We start from the raw sequence: 18,486 nt of genomic DNA on the forward strand, positions 1-18,486 counted from the left end.
GTGGCAATTGTTAAGCGCTTACTATGTGCCAGGCACTGTTCTATGTGCTGGGGTCGATATGAGCGAATCAGGTTGGACACAGTCCCCGTCCCACATGGGGCTCCCGATCCTAATCCCTATTTTACAGCCGAGGTGACTGAGGCACAGTGACTTGCCCAAGGTCACACGGCAGACAAGCGGCAGGGCCAGGATTGTAACCCAGGTCCTTCTGACTCCCACTCCCGTGCTCTATCCACTAGGCCATGCTGCTTCTTAACCCAACAGCACAACGTAGCAGTGCTGGGCCCGAGAAGAAGCTCTCGGAAGAGAGAGCGCGGCAGGTTTGATCTGCAGCAGGTCTCGGGCCGGTGGCAAGGAGCAGGGGATCTCCCGTGGGCAGTGAGCGACTCAGCTCATTGTTAATTAAGGGGAAGACTTCAGCACTCCACCTCGAATCCACCTTGCCCCCTCTGGTCTCCAGGCCCGGGCCTCCCAGACCAAACTATCTCGGAGTGAGTGACGACCAGTGACGGTCGTGCCTGTGTTTGAGGCCTCCGTGGCCGGTGACAGCTGTTCCAGCAGAGGCAGAATGGTGTGTAGCCATCTAATGGCTCCAAAGGGACAAGTAAGCTGGATCCATCCAGCATAATTCAGGAGGCTCCTGCCATTTTAAAGAGGAAAGATTCTTAATCTGGGGGGAAACTATGCAGTAAAAGCCTCTGGTTTTTTTCATTATTTGTGCTTTCCCATTTGCACATGGTTCTACGCATCATTCATCTGCTCCTCCCAGTGGTCCCAGAGAACAGGCGGCTCTCACCAACCGCCAGGCTACAGACAAGAGAAACAGAGGCCCAGAGAAGTTAAGTCGTTCACTCGAGGTCACACAGCACTTGAACGGCAGAGGGAAACTAGGATTCACAGATCTAATCTCTTCAGTTGGTTGGAGAGCTGGTGAAGTGGGCAGTCCCTTTCAGGAGGCCCCGCTCCAGCGAGACCGCTCTCTTCAGACCCCCCAGGAGGCTCAGTATCAGCTTCCCATCTGGGAACCTACACTTAGTCTTGACAGGACGCCAAAGTGTGAGATGGATGCCGCGGCCGGAATGCAGAAATGGAATGCAAGGGGCCGGCAGGTGGCCGGCAGGTGACCGGCAGGCAGCCAGAAGCCAGGATCAAGGCCAAGGGGAGAAAGTGCACACCCCAGATCAAGATTCTTCCCTTCTGCCCATTCCAGAATGCCCTCAGGCCCCAGACCCTGATATCCACCACACACTTATTCCCTTTAGTCTGGAGCAGCGGCCATGGTGGAGGGAAATAGGGCAGATGGCAATGGCTATGGTGGGTGTCCCTTCTGAGCTCATATCTGCTCCAGGAGGCCAGCCTGAATTCTCTCCCCATCTCATTCGTTCAATCATATTTATTGAGCGCTTACAGTCTGCAGAGCACTGTGCTAAGCACTTGGGAGAATACAATGCAACAATAAACAGACACATTCCCTGCCCAAAATGAGCTTACAGTCTAGAGGGGGCAGGCATTCATTAGTATAAATAAATAAATTACGGATATGTACAACAGTGCTCTGGGGCTGGGAGTTGGGGAGAACAAAGGGAGCACATCAGGGTGATGCAGAAGGGAGTGGGAGAAGAGGAAAGGGGGGTGTTTAAGAGGGGGAGAGTAACTGTCTGTTGGATTTGAGTAGGGAGGGCGTTCCAGGCCAGATGCAGGATGTGGGCCAGGGGTCTGGAGTGAGATAGGTGAGACTGAGGCACAGTGAGAAGGTTAGCATTAGAGGAGCCCAGTGTGCGGGCTGGGTTGTAATAGGAGAATCCTCTCATTTCTCCTCACTGCAGTCCCTCTGTGCCACCTAAGCCCTCAATTTACCACATCCCCTGGAGCACTTTTGTACATAGACTCTATTACCCTACCAGTTATTTGTTTTAGTGTCTATCTCCCCCGCTGGACTGTATGCTCCTTGAGGACAGGGAGTGTGTCTTCTAGTAGTAATAGTATTTATTAGGTGCTTGCTGTGAGCAGAGCAGATGGCCCAGTGAAATCACTGGGAACGTGGCCACCTTCCCATTGTGACATAAAAGACCCTGTTGGGTTTTTTTTTTTTTTTTGCAAATGCTATTCGTTAAGCGCTTATTATGTGCCAAGCCCTGTACCAAGCATCGAGCTAGAAACAAGTTAATCAGGCCGGACATAGTCCCTGTCCCACATAGGGCTCACAGTTTTAATTCCCATTTTACAGCTGAGGTAACTGAGGCAGAGAGAAATGAGTTCACAAGTTCACACAGCAGATATGTGGCAGAACCGGAATTAGAACGCAAGTCCTTTTGACTCCCAGGCCCGTGCTCTATCCAGTAGGCCATGCTGCTTCCCACACTTATCATCTTGCAGGTAAGTTGAGGTTTTTTTCCTCTCCTTGGGCAGAAGGCCCAGGATCAAATCCAAAGCACTGATCTTTTGTAGTTGGTTCATCTAACTTGGTGCTTGGTACCTTTCATTACGGGTTCCATTTCACATAATTTTACAAATCCTCCTTAATGAAGTCTCCAGGGACCCCTTTCCTCCCTCCTCCTAAAGGGGGATTGCTTCTCTCCAGATGATACGGCAGAGAGTCTGGGCCTGGAGCCGGATTCCAGTCCAAAGCCCAGTTAGTTATTTCTGCCACTCCCTACCACCTCAACCTGAAAAAGCAGGGTCTGGGAGAGCCTGGCAGGAAAGAAGCAGGGACCTGGTAGATGACTATTCATTCTGACAGGCCATGAATAATAGGCAAATCGAAATGAAAACTGGCACCTGCTAATTTTGAGACAACTCAGGCCTTTTTAATAATTGGTTGTTTTAGTTCCCTTAACACTTCCTGTGCTTCTCAATCCCCAATTTTTAAAAGGAAAAGTTTAAAGAAGCAGTATGGTCTAGTGGATACAGCATGGACCTGGGAGTCAGAGGACCTGAGTTCTAATCTCAGCTCTGCCACTTTCATTCAATTTTATTTATTGAGCACTAACTGTGTGCAAAGCACTGTACTAAGCTCTTGGAAGTGTATAACAACAAAAAGACCCATCCCCTGCCACAACAAGCTCACAGTGTAGTGGAGAGAGACATTAATATACATAAATAAATTAATACATAAATAACAGCTCTATATAGATCTATACATGTGTGCTGTGGGGATGGGAGGGAGGATTAATGAAGGGAGCAAGTCAGGGGGACGCAGAAGGGAATGGGAGAAGCGGAGAGGAGGGCTTAGGCCGGGAAGGCTTCTTGGAAGAGATGTGTCTTCAATATGGCTTTGAAGTGGGGGAGAGCAATTATCTGTCTGATATGAGGAGGGAGGGCAATCCAGGCCAGAGGTAGGATATGGGCGAGAGGTCGGTGGCGAGATAGAAGAGACTGAGGTACAGTGAGAAGGTTTGTATTAGAGGAATGAAGTGTGAGGGCTGGGTTGTAGTAGGAGAGTAGCGAGGTGACTTAGGCGGGGGCAAGGTGATTAAGTGCTTTAAAGATAATAGTGAGGGGTTTTTGTTTGATGCAGAGGTGGGTGGGCAACCACTGGAGTTTCTTGAGGAGTGGGGAATCATGGTCTGAATGTTTTCGAAGGAAAATGATACGGGCAGCAGAATGGAGTATGGACTGGAGTGGGAAAAGACAAGAGGCAGGGAGGTGAGCAAGGAGGCTGATACAATAATCAAGGTGTGATAGGATAAGTGCTTGCATTAATGTGGTAGCATTTGCCTGCTTCCTTGCCACTTGCCTGCTGTGTGACCTTAGGCAATTTTTGGGTGTCTCAGTTACCTAATCTGTAAAATGGGAGTTAAAACTGTGAGCCTCATGTGGGACAGGGACTTTGTCCAACCTGATTAGCTTGGATCTACCCCAGCACTTAGTACAGTGCCTGGCACATAGTAAATGCTTAATAAGTACCACTAAAAAAAAGAAAAATGGAGGGATGGAGATCTGGGGAATGGGGCATCAGGGGGAGTTAAAGAATGGAGTTGGTTATATGCTGGTAAATATGGTAAGTGAGCCTGTGGCCAGCAGAGGTGCTGGGTGACCCCTTTGGGGACCTCAGCCTGCCAAGGTGCAGGAGGGCTCAGGGAGGAGCTGGCTGAGTGAGGAAAGACCTGCTAGAGACCCCCTCTAGACTGTAAGTTCATTGTAAGCAAGGAATGTGTCTGTTTATCACTGAATTGTACTCTCCCCAGTGCTTACAACAGTGCTCTGCACACAGGAAGCTCTCAATTAAAACGACTGAGTGCTAAATCAGTGACAATCCCCTCTCCCCACACAGAGCTCAGGCATGCGAATCACTGTAGCTTGATCTGAATACTGGCCGGACTGCTCAAGGTAACGTGGCTTCTACCCTCCCTCCGGTAGTCTGAGGATGCGGGGGAGAGTGGGGAGGGCATGGGGAGAGTTCAGGGAGGAAAGCTGGCTCACTAGCCAAGGGCGGCTTCTACCCTCCCTCCTGTAGTCTGAGGATGCGGGGGAGAGTGGGGAGAGCATGGGGAGAATTCAGGGAGGAAAGCTGGCTCACTAGCCAAGGGCTCCTTCTGCTGTTGCTCCCCTGCCCCCAAAGGGGTGGGTTGACTCCAGTGTGATCAAATACACAACTTTCCCCCTCTAGCCCTTCATTCGATTTTTACCCTGTAAGAGGTCTCTGTTGTAACAGAGATATTTCCTAGATGACAGAGAGAGAGAGATGAAGAAAAAAGAAAAGAGACCCTCCTACTTCTGAGCTCTGGTCTGGAAGACTAATTAACCAAGTGAACCATTCCTAGCTACCCCCTAGGCCAGCCCAAGGGATTCAGGCCACGGGAAGAGGGCTGGGCTACCAGAGGTTGGGGCTAATGGAGCCTTCCCTCATCCTTCCCTTCCTCTCCCTCTCCACCCCCATCTCTCTCCTCCTGGTTTCTACCCCAACACCTGTCCACCTCACCAGCATCTCTCATCTACTGCTGCCCTGGTCCGTAGCTAGTTCTTCCCCATTCCCACCCCCGTTGTCCTCTTCCAAGCACAGTTGCCTTGTTGAGCCGAGGACATCACACCCAAGAGGTGCCCGACAGGCCAAGGAGGAGCTTGGAAAACCCCAGGGAAGCTTCTGAGTTTGGCCAGCTTGTCGGATTTGGGGGCTGGGTAGTTAAGCTGATGGACCCAGCTAGGAGGGACTCACCTGCTCCGTGGGGAGGAGGTGGGGGGCGGTAGCGTGGGGAAGGAGAGAAGAGAGTCACTATTCGCCTCGCTCCCCCAGCCCTGCCTTCCAAGCACGGTAAATTACTACCCATGCCAATAAGTCATTAGGAACGGATGCCGCAAGTGTGGGGGTTGCCACGGAGACGGACGGGGAGCTGCCAGGCCCCCGAAGTCTGGGCCTCAGGCTGCTCAGGTGTGTGCCCCCGGCCACGGGGTGGGGGTTGGCCGTGGCCCCTAGCAAAAATAGACACCGGTTTCATCGGCTCCGCCACGGAGGGCTGGCGCTCGGGTACATCTTTCATCCCCTCTTCTCTGGAAGTTGCCACTCCTGCTTTCCTCTTGCTCCCCTCCTGCTCTGCTCCCTCCCTCACCGGCTGTTTTTTAGCCTGATAAATGCCATCTTATACTTTGGGCGCAGAGGAGCAGGGGCAGGGGGCACTGCAGGGTGCCACGCCAGCATCTTCCCTGCCTCGGGCTGGCGGTCCTGGGAGCCGGCAGGAAGCTGTTATTCCTCACCCCAGCACCCAGGGCACACTGCTTCTTCCCCTGGCTGCTTCCCTGAGGGGCCCCATAGTCTGGGGAGACCGGTCAGCTGGTCTGTCTCCGCTACCCACGTTTGGGAAAAACAGACAAGAAGGAGGAGATCCGGGTCGCAAGCTTTCGAGCGGAAAAGTGCCCAGTCTAGACTCGAGGACTGAGGATTTAAGCCAACCAGGGGGCCAGGGGTGGGGGTTCCCCAATGCGGTACCAAAACAGAGTGGAAGGGGCCATACATTATGGCCTAGTGAATAGAGAACCAGCCTGGGAGTCAGGTAATGGGTTCTAATTCTGGCTCTGCTACTTGTCTGCTGTGTGACCCTGGGAAAGTCACTTCATTCTCTTTGCCTCAGTTCCCTCATCTGTAAAATGGGCGTTGAGACCGTGAGTCACAGATGGGACAGGGACCGTGTCCAACTTGATTTGCTTATATCCATCCCAGCGCTTAGTACAGTGACTGGCACATAGTAAGCGCTTAACAAATGCCATCATTATTTTTTATTAATATTAACCCTGATGTTGGTCTAATGGAAAGAGCCCTGCTCTAGCAATCAAGATTCCAGGGTTCCAGTCCCAGTTCTGCTTGGAGCTGGCTAACTTGAGCAATGAGCGCGATGCCCCCCGCAACCACCCGTGCTGGAATCAATTTCTTCGTGCCGACTCGCAGTCCCCAAGTCTCAACGCCAGGGCTCATCTGTCAGCTCTGACGGGCGGCTCCATCAGACGATGGGGTGCTGGGAGTGAAGGTGGGAAGATGGAACAGAGCCGGGGAGGGGTTTGAGGCTCGAAAGGTAACAAAGCCACGATCCTGCCTTTCCCCGTTCTCACCTTGGGCCGTTCTTGACCCATTTCCCAGTGCTTTTAGGCTACTACAGGGCTAGTATGAAGCGCTTACGGTGCAGTTTGTAGTTTCCTGTGGTTCATTCATTCACTCAATAGTATTTATTGAGTGCTTACTATGTGCAGAGGACTGTACTCAGCGCTTGGAATGTACAATTTGGCAACAGATAGAGACAATCAGGAGAACCCAGGTGGGGAACCATGGTTTCTGGTGAAGGACCACTGGGTTGAAGAGACAGAGGGTGCTTAGTCCCACAGGACATAAAGGGCATCTTTGTGAGAGCATCTCTAGGTTCTCTGAGTTCCCGTGGTCCTTTGATTTTGGCGGGGTCTTGTGGGTCTGGAGCCCTGGGCACTAGCCTTAGTTTTGCCCCTTCTGCACTGTGGACCTGAACCCTACCATTCGACCGCTCCGCACCTCAGTCTTCCACTCTTGTGAAATGGAAAGGTTTATCCTCAGGCCTTTCCGTCTCTCAGGGAGGAAGAATGACTTCAGGGCGGGGAAAGTGTTGTATTCATAGAGGGGAAGATGTGAGGGGAATTCAAGAGCTCGTTATTTCCCAGTGGCTGCTTCCCTTCCTTTCCTCTCTGTTCTTGGCCTGGCTATGAGGCCAGAAGGCTCTTGGGAGAGCCTGGGGATGAGACCCCCAGGATGGCCTCACCTTGGATGCCTGAAGCTTGGCTTCCTTTGGGCATTTTCTCAGCGTGAAGGCATCCAGGTGAACCTTGCGGAGGCTGGTTCGGTCTCCAGGTTCCTGCTTCAGAGAGGCCCTGCGCAACACTAGTGACTCAGATTGCCACGACTGGCTGAACCCAGGAGCAGTGGGCTACAGCTAGCGGGGTACTCCTTAGTGGGGAGGCTCTTCCTCTACATGGAGGATGGACACTGGAGGGGAGGGAACTGCCTTTCTTGGGCCATGAAACCTAATGGTTCTCAGCAAAGTCATCTCCGGGTTTTTAGAAAGGAAATGCCCCAGGGAGTAGAGAGAAGTGGCATGGCCTAGAGGAAAGAGCACAGGCCCGGAAGTCAGAGGACTTGGGTTCTAACTCCGGTTCTGCCAACTGCTTGCGGTGTGATCATGCTCAAGCCACTGAACTTGTCTGAGCCTGATTCCTCACTTGTAATATGGGAATTAAGTATGTGAGCGCCATGTGGAACGTGGACAGTGTCCAACCTGAATAATTTGTATCTACCCCAGTTTTAGAACAGTGCTTGGCACCTGGAAAGCACTTAACAAATACTATTATTATTATTATTAATAACCATCATTAATAATTATTGTATTATTAATAATCACTAGAATTATTGGAGTCTCCATTGAAGATCAGGGAGCATAGGGATAATAATAATAATTAATAATAATGATAATAATAAAATGGGGATTAAATCCTACTCCCTTCTACTTAGACGGTGAGCTCCAGGTGGGACAGGGACTGTGTCCAGCCTGAGAAATCTGCCCCAGTGCTTAGAATAGTGCTTGACACATTGCTTAACAAATACCATTAAACAAGAATTATTGGAGTCCACGGTGAAGATCAGGGAGCAAAGTGACAAGGAGGGGAGGAGGAGGAGGAGGAGGAAGAGAGGGAAGGCCAGTTCCAAAGTTGGTGAGCAGTGGGGTGGAGAGAGGAGAATGGGGTGGCAGACTGAGAAGGGCTGAGGACTAGGCTGGAGGCCAAAAAGATTCTCCCTCAGTGAGACACGGAGAGCTGAACCGGGGCTCCGAGGCTCAGGCACGGCAATACAATGGTCTCGAGGATGGCCGAACGAGACCGAAGAGGAAGGTTCAAGGCACTGGGGATTATTTAGTCAGAAGAGGAGAAGACTGTGAACAATGATCATTTCTAAGTGGGTGACCCACTGGCCTCCTTCTCCACTGAAGATGAGAGCAAATGGACCAGAATTGCAGCTGAAAGAGTTTAGATTTAACACAGGAAAAATTAATTTTTTTTTTCTTTTTGAATGGTATTTGTTAAGCGCTTACTATGTGTCAAGCACTGTTTTAAGAGCTGAGGCTAAATAATCCCCAGTGCCTTGAACCTTCCTCTTTGGTCTTGGTTGGCCAGCCTCGAGACAGTTGTATTGCATGCCTGAGCCTCAGAGCCCTGACTCAGTTCTCCGTGTCTTGCTTATGGGAAATGATCGACCCCCCCCCCCCCCCAGCCTGGTCCCCAGCTTCCTCCAGTCCTTCTAAATTCTGCTACCCCATTCTCCCCTCTCCATCTGACTGCTCCCCAACTTTGGAACTGGTCTTTGCCCCTCTTTCCCTTCTCCTCCTCCCCTCCTTTTCACTTCTTAAGGGTGAAGAGCATGACGGTGGTTATGGAATCTCCCCCTTCTGAGGGCTTTAAGGCTTAAAGGGGGCTCCCATCTCTTGGTCTAAATAATGAGTGGTGTTACCTAGAAGCAGAGGGGAGGATGAAATAGCCTCAGGCACCCGGGATGCTAGATGAAATGGGTAAACTCTCTCTGCTGATAGCAGGGATCTTCCCTGAAATCTCATCCCATCATGGAGATCCCCTATTCAGAGATCTCTGTTTTGGCTCTGGCTAGTGACTCTTGACCCCTCTCAGGGTCGCACCTGGAGAGTTTCCAGTACACTACCAGTCTTGGCTATGGGAGGAGAGTCAAGCAGAGGCCTACCTATTCCATTCCTAGCTTGGGCAGTGGCTAGCGAGTGGAAGGCAATCTGCTACAAGTCAAAACTCACCCGTGCTGGGTGGCAGCGGCATGGGACAGAGTCGAGGGCGGAGACTCGAGTTTACTGCTTGGAAGGCAGCAATGGTAAACCACTTCTGCACTTTTACCAACAAAACTCTATGGCTATGATACCAGAACGATTGCGGATGGAGAACGGGGCGTCCTGGGAGAGATGTGTCTGTGGTGTCGCTAAGGGTCAGAAATGACGCCACGGCATAAGACGAGACAAGTGATTCTTGCTCCCCCAGTTCCATTCTTCCTCTTCATTTTTACCACCTCTATTTCCTCCCCATCCCTAGACCAGTGCCTGCCTGGGGGAGTAGGGGCAGAGGGGACCATTTGGTTTCAAGGAAGAGTAGGACTGGGAATGGGGGATTAAGTGAAGGAAGCAGGCAAAGGAGCCCTGATCTTTGGCTGGGAAAGCAAAACCTAGAGGATTTGCGCTTCCACGAATCCCTGGGCCAAGGCCACCACTCTAGGGGCCATACTCCCAGCCAGTCCTCTCAGTGGTCATACCCCCTCCCCCTCCCCCGACACCCACATCAACCTCTGTCACCTCCGATCCTCAAGACAAAGATTTGCCACCTCCATCAGTCTCCTTTGAACATTCATTTCAAGAACCACTTTAGAGGAACGTAACCTTTCCTGCCCTCTGTCTCTTTTCTCTCTTTCTAGCTCTCTTTTTTTCCCCCAAAGAATCAGATTAGACAGACCCTCTTCTCCTGGGGGGGCCAAGCAGTTTGCCAACAATGATTGCCCTTTTGCTACTAAGCTTCTCTTCCCAGAGGACCTGCCTTCTGGGACACTCAGTGAATAGAAAATACTCCTCTGCTTCCCCCTCAGCCACCAGGACAAAACAGATCTATTTCTGCTTGGAGCCTTCCCTGTTCTCTATGTACATATTCATAATTTATTTATATTCATGTTTGTCTCACCCCTCTAGACACCAAGATCCTTGTGGGCAGGGGATGTGCCTACCAACTCTGTTATACTGCACTTTCTCAAGTGCTTAGTACAATGCTCTATACATAGTAAGAGCTCAATAAATGCCATTGATTGATTGATTCTCTCCTCTCTCATTCCCAAATCATGGAATTCTCCTTTGCATTTACTCCTGGGCTACATCTTTTCTCCTGGACAAGAAGACTCAGGCCTGCAGCTGGAAGGACTTGGACTAGACTTCAAATAGAACTTTCTAATTATGAGAACCTCTCCCATCTGGGAGAATTAGACATGAAAACCGGTGAATAGGAAGGCTCCTCTGAAGATATCTGCCCCGGTTGGATGAGTTCATTTGAGCCTGGAATGGGCTCAATCAATAATAATGATAATAATTGTGGTATTGGTTAAGTGCTTAATCTATACCAAGGATTATACTAAACTGAGACCCAGTCCCACATGGGGCCCCCAATCTAAGGGAGAGGGAGAACATGTATTTTATCCCCATTTTACAGATGAGAAAAGGTCTAACTGTAGGCAAGTGGCAGAGTTAGTATTAGAACCCAGATCCTCTCCCAGGACAGGGCTCTTTCCACTAAGTCACCATTTATTTAGCACCTCTTGGGTGCAGAGCAGAGTGCTAAGCCCTTGGAGAATAAAGAAAAATTAGTAGTAGACAATTGCCCTTGCCCTCAATTCCTTGCCCTCAGGATACCTACGTTCTAGAGGGGAGGCAGAGGGATGTCCAAGATGAACTTGGGGTGAGGCTGGCGGCCCCAGTAATTTATAGCTCATGAAATGTTAGCACTACCTGGAAAGCAGATTTCACAGTGTGTCAGAATCTATGACCTGCCAGGAATGATGGGAAAGGTCACCATGCTCCTGAATTCGTAGCTTAACCATGGAGTGGGAAGCAGTGTGATCTAATGGAAGGAGCATGGGCCTGGGACTCAGAGGACCTGGGTTCTAACCCTGACTCCACCACTTGCCTGTTTAGTGACTTTGGGCAATCACTTCACTTTTCAGTGACCTCAGCTGTAAAATGGGGTTTGAATCCTCCTCCCTCCAACTTAGACTGTGAGCCCAAAGTGGGACATTATCCTCTTCATTTTTACCACCCCTATTTCCTTCCCATCCCTAGACCAGTGCCTGCCTGGGAGAGTAGGGGCAGAGGGGACCATTTGGTTTCAAGGAAGAGTAGGATTGGGAATGGGGGATTCAGTGAAGGAAGCAGGCAAAGGAGCCCTGATCTTTGGCTGGGAAAGCAAAACCTAGCATAGGACTTATCCTATCCTGTCTTGATTAGCACATCAGATTCCTTGCTAACCTCTTTGCCTCCTTATCTCTCCCAACTCCAGTACATAATTCACTCTGCTGCGCAGATCATTTTTCTACAAAACCATTCAGTCCACTGATTTCCCACTCCTCAAGAACATCTAGTGGTTGCCCATCCATCTCCACATCACACAGAAACTCTTTACCATAAGCTTTAAAGCACCCCCCCCTCCTACCTTACCTTGTAGCTTTCCTACTACAACCCAGCCTGCACATTTAGCTCCTCTAAAGCCAACCTTCTCACCGTACCTCGATCTAGTCTATTTTGCCTCTGACCGAGACACCAGAGTCTGGGCGTGGGGTGGGGGGATCCCCTGACCGAGACACCAGACTTGCAACCAGGACCTTAGGACAGCATGAAATGAGAGAGGCCAGGCTGCTACGACTGAGGACCGGAAGGACCATTGAAAAGCAGCACGGTGTAGTGGATAGAGCATGGCGCTGGGTATCAGAAGATCATGGGTTCTAATCCTGGCTCTTCCACTTTCCTGCTCTGTGACGTTGGGCAAGTCACTTAACTTCTCTGTGACTCAGTTACCTCATCTGTAAAATGAGGCTTGAGACTGTGAGCCCCACGTGGAACATTCATTCATTCATTCATTCAACCGTATTTATTGAGCGCTTACTGTGTGCACTGAGTGCTTACTGTGTGCACAGCACTGTACTAAGTGCTTGGAATGTTCAATTTGGCAATAGATAGAGACAATCCCTGCCCAGCTACGGTCTCACAGTCTAAACAGGGGAGACAGACAACAAAGCAAAACAAGTAGTCAGGCATCAATACCATCAAGATAAATAGAATCATAGATATATAGACATAATTAATAAAATAGAGTAATAATATATACAAATATGCACAAGTGCTGTGGGGAAGGGAAGGGGGTAGAGCAGAGGGAGTAGGGGGAATGGGGAGGGGAGGAGGGGCAGAGAGAAAGGGAGGGCTCAGTCTGGGAAGGCCTCCTGGAGGAGGTGAGCTCTCAGTAGGGCTTTGAAGAGGGGAAGAGAGTCAGTTTGGCAGATGTGAGGAGGGAGGGCATTTGGGGTCAGTGGTAGGACGTGGGCCGGGGTCGATGGCGGGACAGGAGAGAATGAGGCACTGTGAGGAGGTTAGCGTGAGGCACTGTGAGGAGGTTAGCGTCAGAGGAGCGGAGTGTGTGGGTTTAGCTGTAGAAGGGGAGAAGGGAGGTGACGTAGGAGGGGGCCAGGTGATGGAGAGCTCTGAAGCCAAGAGTTAGGAGTTTTTGTTTCACGCGAAGGTTGATAGGCAACCACTGGAGGTTTTTGAGGAGGGGAGTGACATGCCCAGAGCGTTTCTGTAGAAAGATAATCTGGGCAGCGGAATGAAGTACAGACTGGAGCGGGGAGAGACAGGAGAATGGGAGATCAGAGCAGAAGCTGATGCAATAATCCAGTCGGGATATTCTGAGAGCCTGTACCAGCAAGGTAGCAGTTTGGATGGAGAAGAAAGGTGGACATGGACTGTGTCTAACCTGGTTTGCCTGTATCCACCCCATCACTTAATGCAGTACCTGGTACATAGTAAGCACTTAACAAATGCCATAGTTCTTATTATTAGCAGGATCTGGGGGGCACTGTACCCCCTGGCCCCTACCTCCACCACGACTACTGTCCCCTCCCCTTCGCTGCCCCTCCAGCCTCCCATTCCCGGACTTTTTCTTATAACGGAGCTGAGCTCCAGCCAGTCCCTTTTGACTTCTGGTACAGCTGTTGGACCTCAGCATGTTCTCCAGGAGAATAAATCTGAAACTACAGCCTAGAAGGGGAAGAAATAGATTGCTAGTGCAGGAGAGGGTCGTATGAGACCAGAGCACTTCCCAACAAGGAGATCGGATATTGGAAAACTGGAAAGTTGTGGAATCCTACTCTCTGAAGGCCCTTTCAACAAAGAATAGACCTCCAGTGGCCTTGTTTGATTTAAACATCGATCTGTTGGGAAGCAGGGGACTGGACTAGACTGGACAATCCTCTAGACTGTAATTTCGTTATGGGCAGAGAACATGTTTAGCAACTCTGTTGTATTGTACTTTCCCAAGTGCTTAGTACCGTACTATGCAAGAAGGAAATGCTTAATTATATTGATTGATTGATGACTTTTTGGCATCCCTTCCAGCTCTAGAGTTCTACGAATAGCCTCTCCCTCCCCAAGATAAAGAGACTTTGGATTTGTCTGTCTCCTTAGAATGTATATTTCTTGGGGGCAGGGATCACCGATTTTCTGGCTTCTGTTCTATTGTCAGTACCCAATAATTCTCTCTCCTACTCTGCCAATGATCCTTAAGGGAGAGGTTTGGATGCCTTATTAATTTCCTGTTCCATGAATCCGGAGACCAACATAGAAGCCCTCGAAGACACAAATGATGGGGGGGGGGGGTTGAAAAATATGAAAACAATTCTCCCCACAAGTGAAAAAGGGGGAAGTGGGAGGGGATATTGGAGGGAAGGGGAGGCAGCTGGGAAGATGCAGCTGTCAGAGAAGGCCAGGCAGCTCTCCCTAACAAAGGGGAGGGAGGGAGGGAGAGAGGGAGGATATTGCAAATCCAACAGTGGGTGTTTTCCCACTCTTAGGCTGTTTGGAGACCGTCACTGCCATGCTGGTCTAATGATTTAAGTGAGAGAGAGAGAGAAACAGAGAGAGTTAGAGCTAAGAAGTGGAAACAGGGAGAGAAAAAAGATAAAGAAAAAAGAAAGACAAGTAAGAGAGTACATAGAGAGGGAAACAGAAAGAAGCAGACTGTCAGAGAGTGGCAGAAAGGAGAATACTGAAGGGAGATAAAGGAATAGAAGAGAAAGGAAGAAAGATGAAGAGAGGGAAGAAAGAAAGGAGAGCAAAGAATAGAGGGACTTGGAGAAAGGATCAGCCCAGTCAACTGGGCAGGCTGGAGGGTGTTTTCTGAGTGGTTAGGGTTGGGGGTCAGAATTGTTAGGTTGAGGCTGTGAGGCTTCTTTCCCTTACATAGCTTTATATTCCCTGGGAAGATGAGAGAGAGGCGATGGGGAGTAGGGAGGGGAAGGGCAGGAGGGGAGTCCTCTCTTTGCTGGCTTCTCTCCCTGTCATGAGAAGGAAAATCCCAGGGTGAAGGCAGAGTGAAGAGCTGGTGGGTGAGGGAGGGGGGTCAGGTCCTGGGGCACCAGCCCTTCCCAAACAATTCTCAACCTTTGTAGAGTGGGGGTCCCTAAACTCTAATTTGATCCCCCCACCAGAGCTCCAGGAGCCCAGAGGGGCTTCCGGATTCATATTCCTGCCCATCAGTCCAGCCACCAAGGGCTCCGAGCCCGTGCCCAGCCCTCCGCGGGGCTGAACCACTGGCACCCTGGGTGCCCAGGTGTGGGGAGGGGAGGTACAAAGGCAGAGGGCATCTCACAACCCTGGAGCCCCCTTACTAGCCAAGGAGAAGGGCCAGTGGGTCGGGGGCAAAGCCTGGGCCGATGCCAAGAACCCAAGGAGTTAGGTGGGATTACTGGTTCAGGGCACAACTTGCGGGGTCAAAATCGATATTCATTCATTCAATGCTGTGTGCAAAGCCCTGTACTAAGCGCTTGGGAGAGTACAACAACAAACAGAACAACTCTAGCGGGGAGCTAGCCAGACCCCAGCAGTCCTGGCCGAGCCATGGGCCCCGAGCCAGGCCCATGTGCTCTGGGCTACGGCCCCTCGCCCCACCTCACCAGAGTTAGCCCCGGGGGACGTGGGGGGCGAAGGGGCGGGCGGCCAGGGGCGTTTCCGGCCCAGGATGCAGGCCCAGGATGCAGGCCTGGAGGAAGCGCATCCCTCTCAGAGGGCCCGGGCTGCTCCTTCCCCTCTCCAGGCCATAACACCACCCATTTAGAAGCTGCGTAGCTTCTGAGGTGGGCGTCCTAGACGGCCAGGAGATGTTTTCTTCCACCGTTGGGGTCTTGATGGGGGCAGGGAGGCTAGGCAGAGAGCCAGCCCAGGACAGTCTTCCCCACTTCCTCCACAGACCCCAGCCCCAGGCTCACCGCTCCTGCTCAACTCCCCTTCGAAGCCTGCAGTCAGGGAGGCAAGAAGGCAGAGAGCCCCCTCCTCATTCTCTGCTCTGCAGGACAGCCTGACCACCTGTAGCCCTTAGCTCCTAGCTCAGCATCTCCCTAAGCCCCCAGCCTTCCCCCACCCCCTCCCCGGCTCGGTGAACACCCCCTCCCTCCCCACCCGCCGTGGGTAAAGAGCCAACTCAGCCCCCACCCTCACCCCTCGCCTGCCTCCCTGTCCATCCCTACCCCCTCTCCTAGCCTTGCTGTCGTCCTTTCTGGGCCTTTGGGGGACAGACCCTCGACTCCCTGGGGCTTGGGGGGGGGCCGCCTGGGAGGGAGACTGAGGCTTTTCACGTCTCTTCTCCCCTCCCCTCCAACCTTAGCCCACCCTCTCCCTTCTTTATCACCCTGACGTCCCTTTAAACACATCCCTTCCTGCAGAGCAACAGTGTCGTCCGGCTGAGGGTCCAGCTGCCAAGGGGTTAACCACGAGCCCCCCCCCCCCCCCCCCCCCCCCGGCCCAAGCCCCCGTCGGGAGACCCTCCCACCCCCCCACTTTAGGAAAACAGCCAGCCGGAGAGGGGCGATGGGGGAGCGGGCCCGGGAAGGCCAAGGGTGGTTCGGGCATCTAGGGGGGCCTTAAGGAGGTTCGGGGGGATGTAGGGGGGCTTGAGGAGATTCGGAATCCCCATTACTTCCCCCCTCCCCCCTTCGCTGCCGACCCTCCGATGCTGGCCCAGCCCGGAGGCCCGGAGGCCCATAGGCGGGCATCGTCTCCGGGCCAGTTCGGCCCCCTTCGCTCTCCCCCCGCCGGCTCGGTTGCAGCTGCTCCCTGGGGCTCCCCCGTGCTCCTCGGGGCTCCTCGGGGCTCCTCAATGCTCCCCGTCTCCCCAAGTCTCCCGCACTACTCCCCCGTGCTCCCCGGACAGTGCTCCCCAAGGCTCCGCGGTGCTCCCCGACCCTCTCCGGGGCTCCTCGGGGCTCCCCCGTGCTCCCCGCAGTGCTCCCCGCCGCCCCTCCGCGCTCCCTCGAGCTCCTCCGTGCTCCCCCGCGCCCCCCGATCCGGCGCCCGGGCGGGAGACTCACCGTCCCGGGACCGGCCGCCTTCTGGCCGCTGTCCGCCGGCCGCTGTCCCCGCCAGCCTGCGGCCGGACCCGGCCAAAGAGCCGCCCAGCGGACGGCTGGAGTTCCGTGCGGGGTGCGGGGTGCGGGGTGCGGGGTGCGGGGTGCGGGCTCAGGGGTCCGGCCAGGGGGCGAAGCCGGAGGAGCCGAGCGCCGGGCCCCCGCGCCCCGGCCCCCCGCACACCGGCCCGCACCGCTCCGCCTCCGACCACACGCTGCTTTCGCCCTCCGGCGCTTGCCCGGAGGCTGCGGGAGACACGGGGAGCCCCAGACCCCTCCCCGGACCGTCAGCAACAGCCCCTGCCCCTGCCCCCGCCCAGCCTCAGCCTCCAGCCCCCAGCTCCCAGCCCCCAGCCTCAGCCCCCCCAGCCCCCAGCTCCCAGCCCCCAGCCTCAGCCCCCAGCCCCAACTCCCAGCCCCCAGCCTCAGCCCCCAGCCCCAACTCCCAGCCGCCAGCCTCAGCCCCCAGCCCCAGCTCCCAGCCTCAGCCCCCAGCCCCAACTCCCGGCCCCCAGCTCCCGGTCCCCAGCCTCGGCTCCCAGCTCCCGGCCCCCAGCTCCAGCCCCCCAGCCTCAGTCCGGCTCAGGGCTCCCGGCCCGCAGCCGCCCCTCGCTCTCCCACCCTCTCCCCTGCTTCCCTCGCCGCCTCCGCGCTCCGCCCGCCCCCGGCCCGGCCCGCCCCCTCTGCCTCTCCCCCCGCCTCCCCTCCAAGCCCCTCAGATGCCCCACAGATCCATCGGGGGGGAGGGGGCGCGGGGGGGGGAGTTGCTCTTAGAATATCTGGAAGGAATGGTGTGCTTTCCTATTACTTAGTTCATTTTTTGTCCTCGCAGCATCTTTGTGAAGTGGGGAAAGCAAAGCCTCTCCTTCCGCCCCCTCCTCCTTTTTCTCCGCGTGTCCCGTCCCCTACTCCTCTTCCTTCCACTCCTTGTCACCAGCCTCAGCCACCCACCTGAACGTCCGTGCCCCTCGAACGCCTCTGCTTCTCTGCCCCTTAACGCCTTAGTGGCCAGCCCGGCCCCAACTCCCCAAGGAAGAACGGGGATGGAGGCTCCGAGGTGCCAAGAGGCAACTGATTCTTCCCTCCTGAAGTCCCCGACCCCGTTCAGCTGCCGGTCGCCCCTCTAAACGTCCTCCGAGCCTGTTCCACGGCTTCGGCAGCGGGCACGGAGCCTCGACTTCACCCTTTTGTATCTCCCGCCCCGTCCCTGCTCCCTGCCCCCGTGCCACCCCTCCAGACCCCTCTCTGCCCCCTCCAGCCTTCCCCGCCAAGACTGGTGGCCCACACTGGTCGCCCTTGACCTAAACCGTCCCACCGGGGACTGTTCAAAGTCCTAGTTCCCCTCTCCTCCCACCCCCACAGATGCCCCACAGAATCATCTGGGGTGTGGCGAGGTGATCTTCTAATATCTTGAATTTATGTTGCGCTTCATGTCAGTTCATTTTTGTCCTCACAGCATCCTATGGGCAAATACTATCGTGCTATATTTTGGTTTGAGGCAACTGAGGTGTTGAAAGGTTAAGTGATTTGCCCAAGGTCACCCAGCAGGCAGAGAGAGGACTAGAACCAGTGTCTTATGACTTCTACATCCATACCCTGTCCACTACAGCTTGCTGCTTTATCCGACTACCAAATCGCTAGAACTCTTCCTGTTCCTCAAGTCATTTGGGGTCTTGGGGTAAAGCTCGCTGTGGGCAGGAAATGTGTCTACCAACTCCGTTAAACGGTACTCTCCCAAGTGCAGTGCTCTGCACACAGTAAGCACTCAACTGTGATGAGTGAACGAAAGATCGATTGATTGACTGGGGTCTGTCCGCACCGAGGGG

General features: G+C 53.5%; 1 protein-coding gene and 1 non-coding gene across 3 annotated transcripts in view; one reads left to right on the forward strand and one right to left on the reverse strand.

Moving 5' to 3' along the window:
- LRRN2 (leucine rich repeat neuronal 2) overlaps positions 1 to 17,706 on the reverse strand; it is a 71,283-nt gene extending 53,577 nt beyond the window's left edge. The window contains exon 1 of one of the 2 annotated variants that reach the window (XM_029069935.1): positions 17,612 to 17,706. The gene's annotated coding sequence lies outside the window, so the exon portion shown is untranslated. Of the gene's footprint in view, positions 1 to 16,624; positions 16,738 to 17,611 lie in introns of those variants that run through there. The other variant, XM_029069934.2, reaches the window with a different exon arrangement.
- LOC114813411 lies at positions 9,117 to 9,253 on the forward strand. The gene has a single exon (XR_003761131.1). It is a non-coding gene; the product is annotated as a small nucleolar RNA SNORA7 (small nucleolar RNA).
- Positions 17,707 to 18,486: the final 780 nt, after the last annotated feature.

Source organism: Ornithorhynchus anatinus, chromosome 7 (assembly GCF_004115215.2).
Source record: "Ornithorhynchus anatinus isolate Pmale09 chromosome 7, mOrnAna1.pri.v4, whole genome shotgun sequence".
Lineage (NCBI taxonomy): Eukaryota > Metazoa > Chordata > Mammalia > Monotremata > Ornithorhynchidae > Ornithorhynchus > Ornithorhynchus anatinus.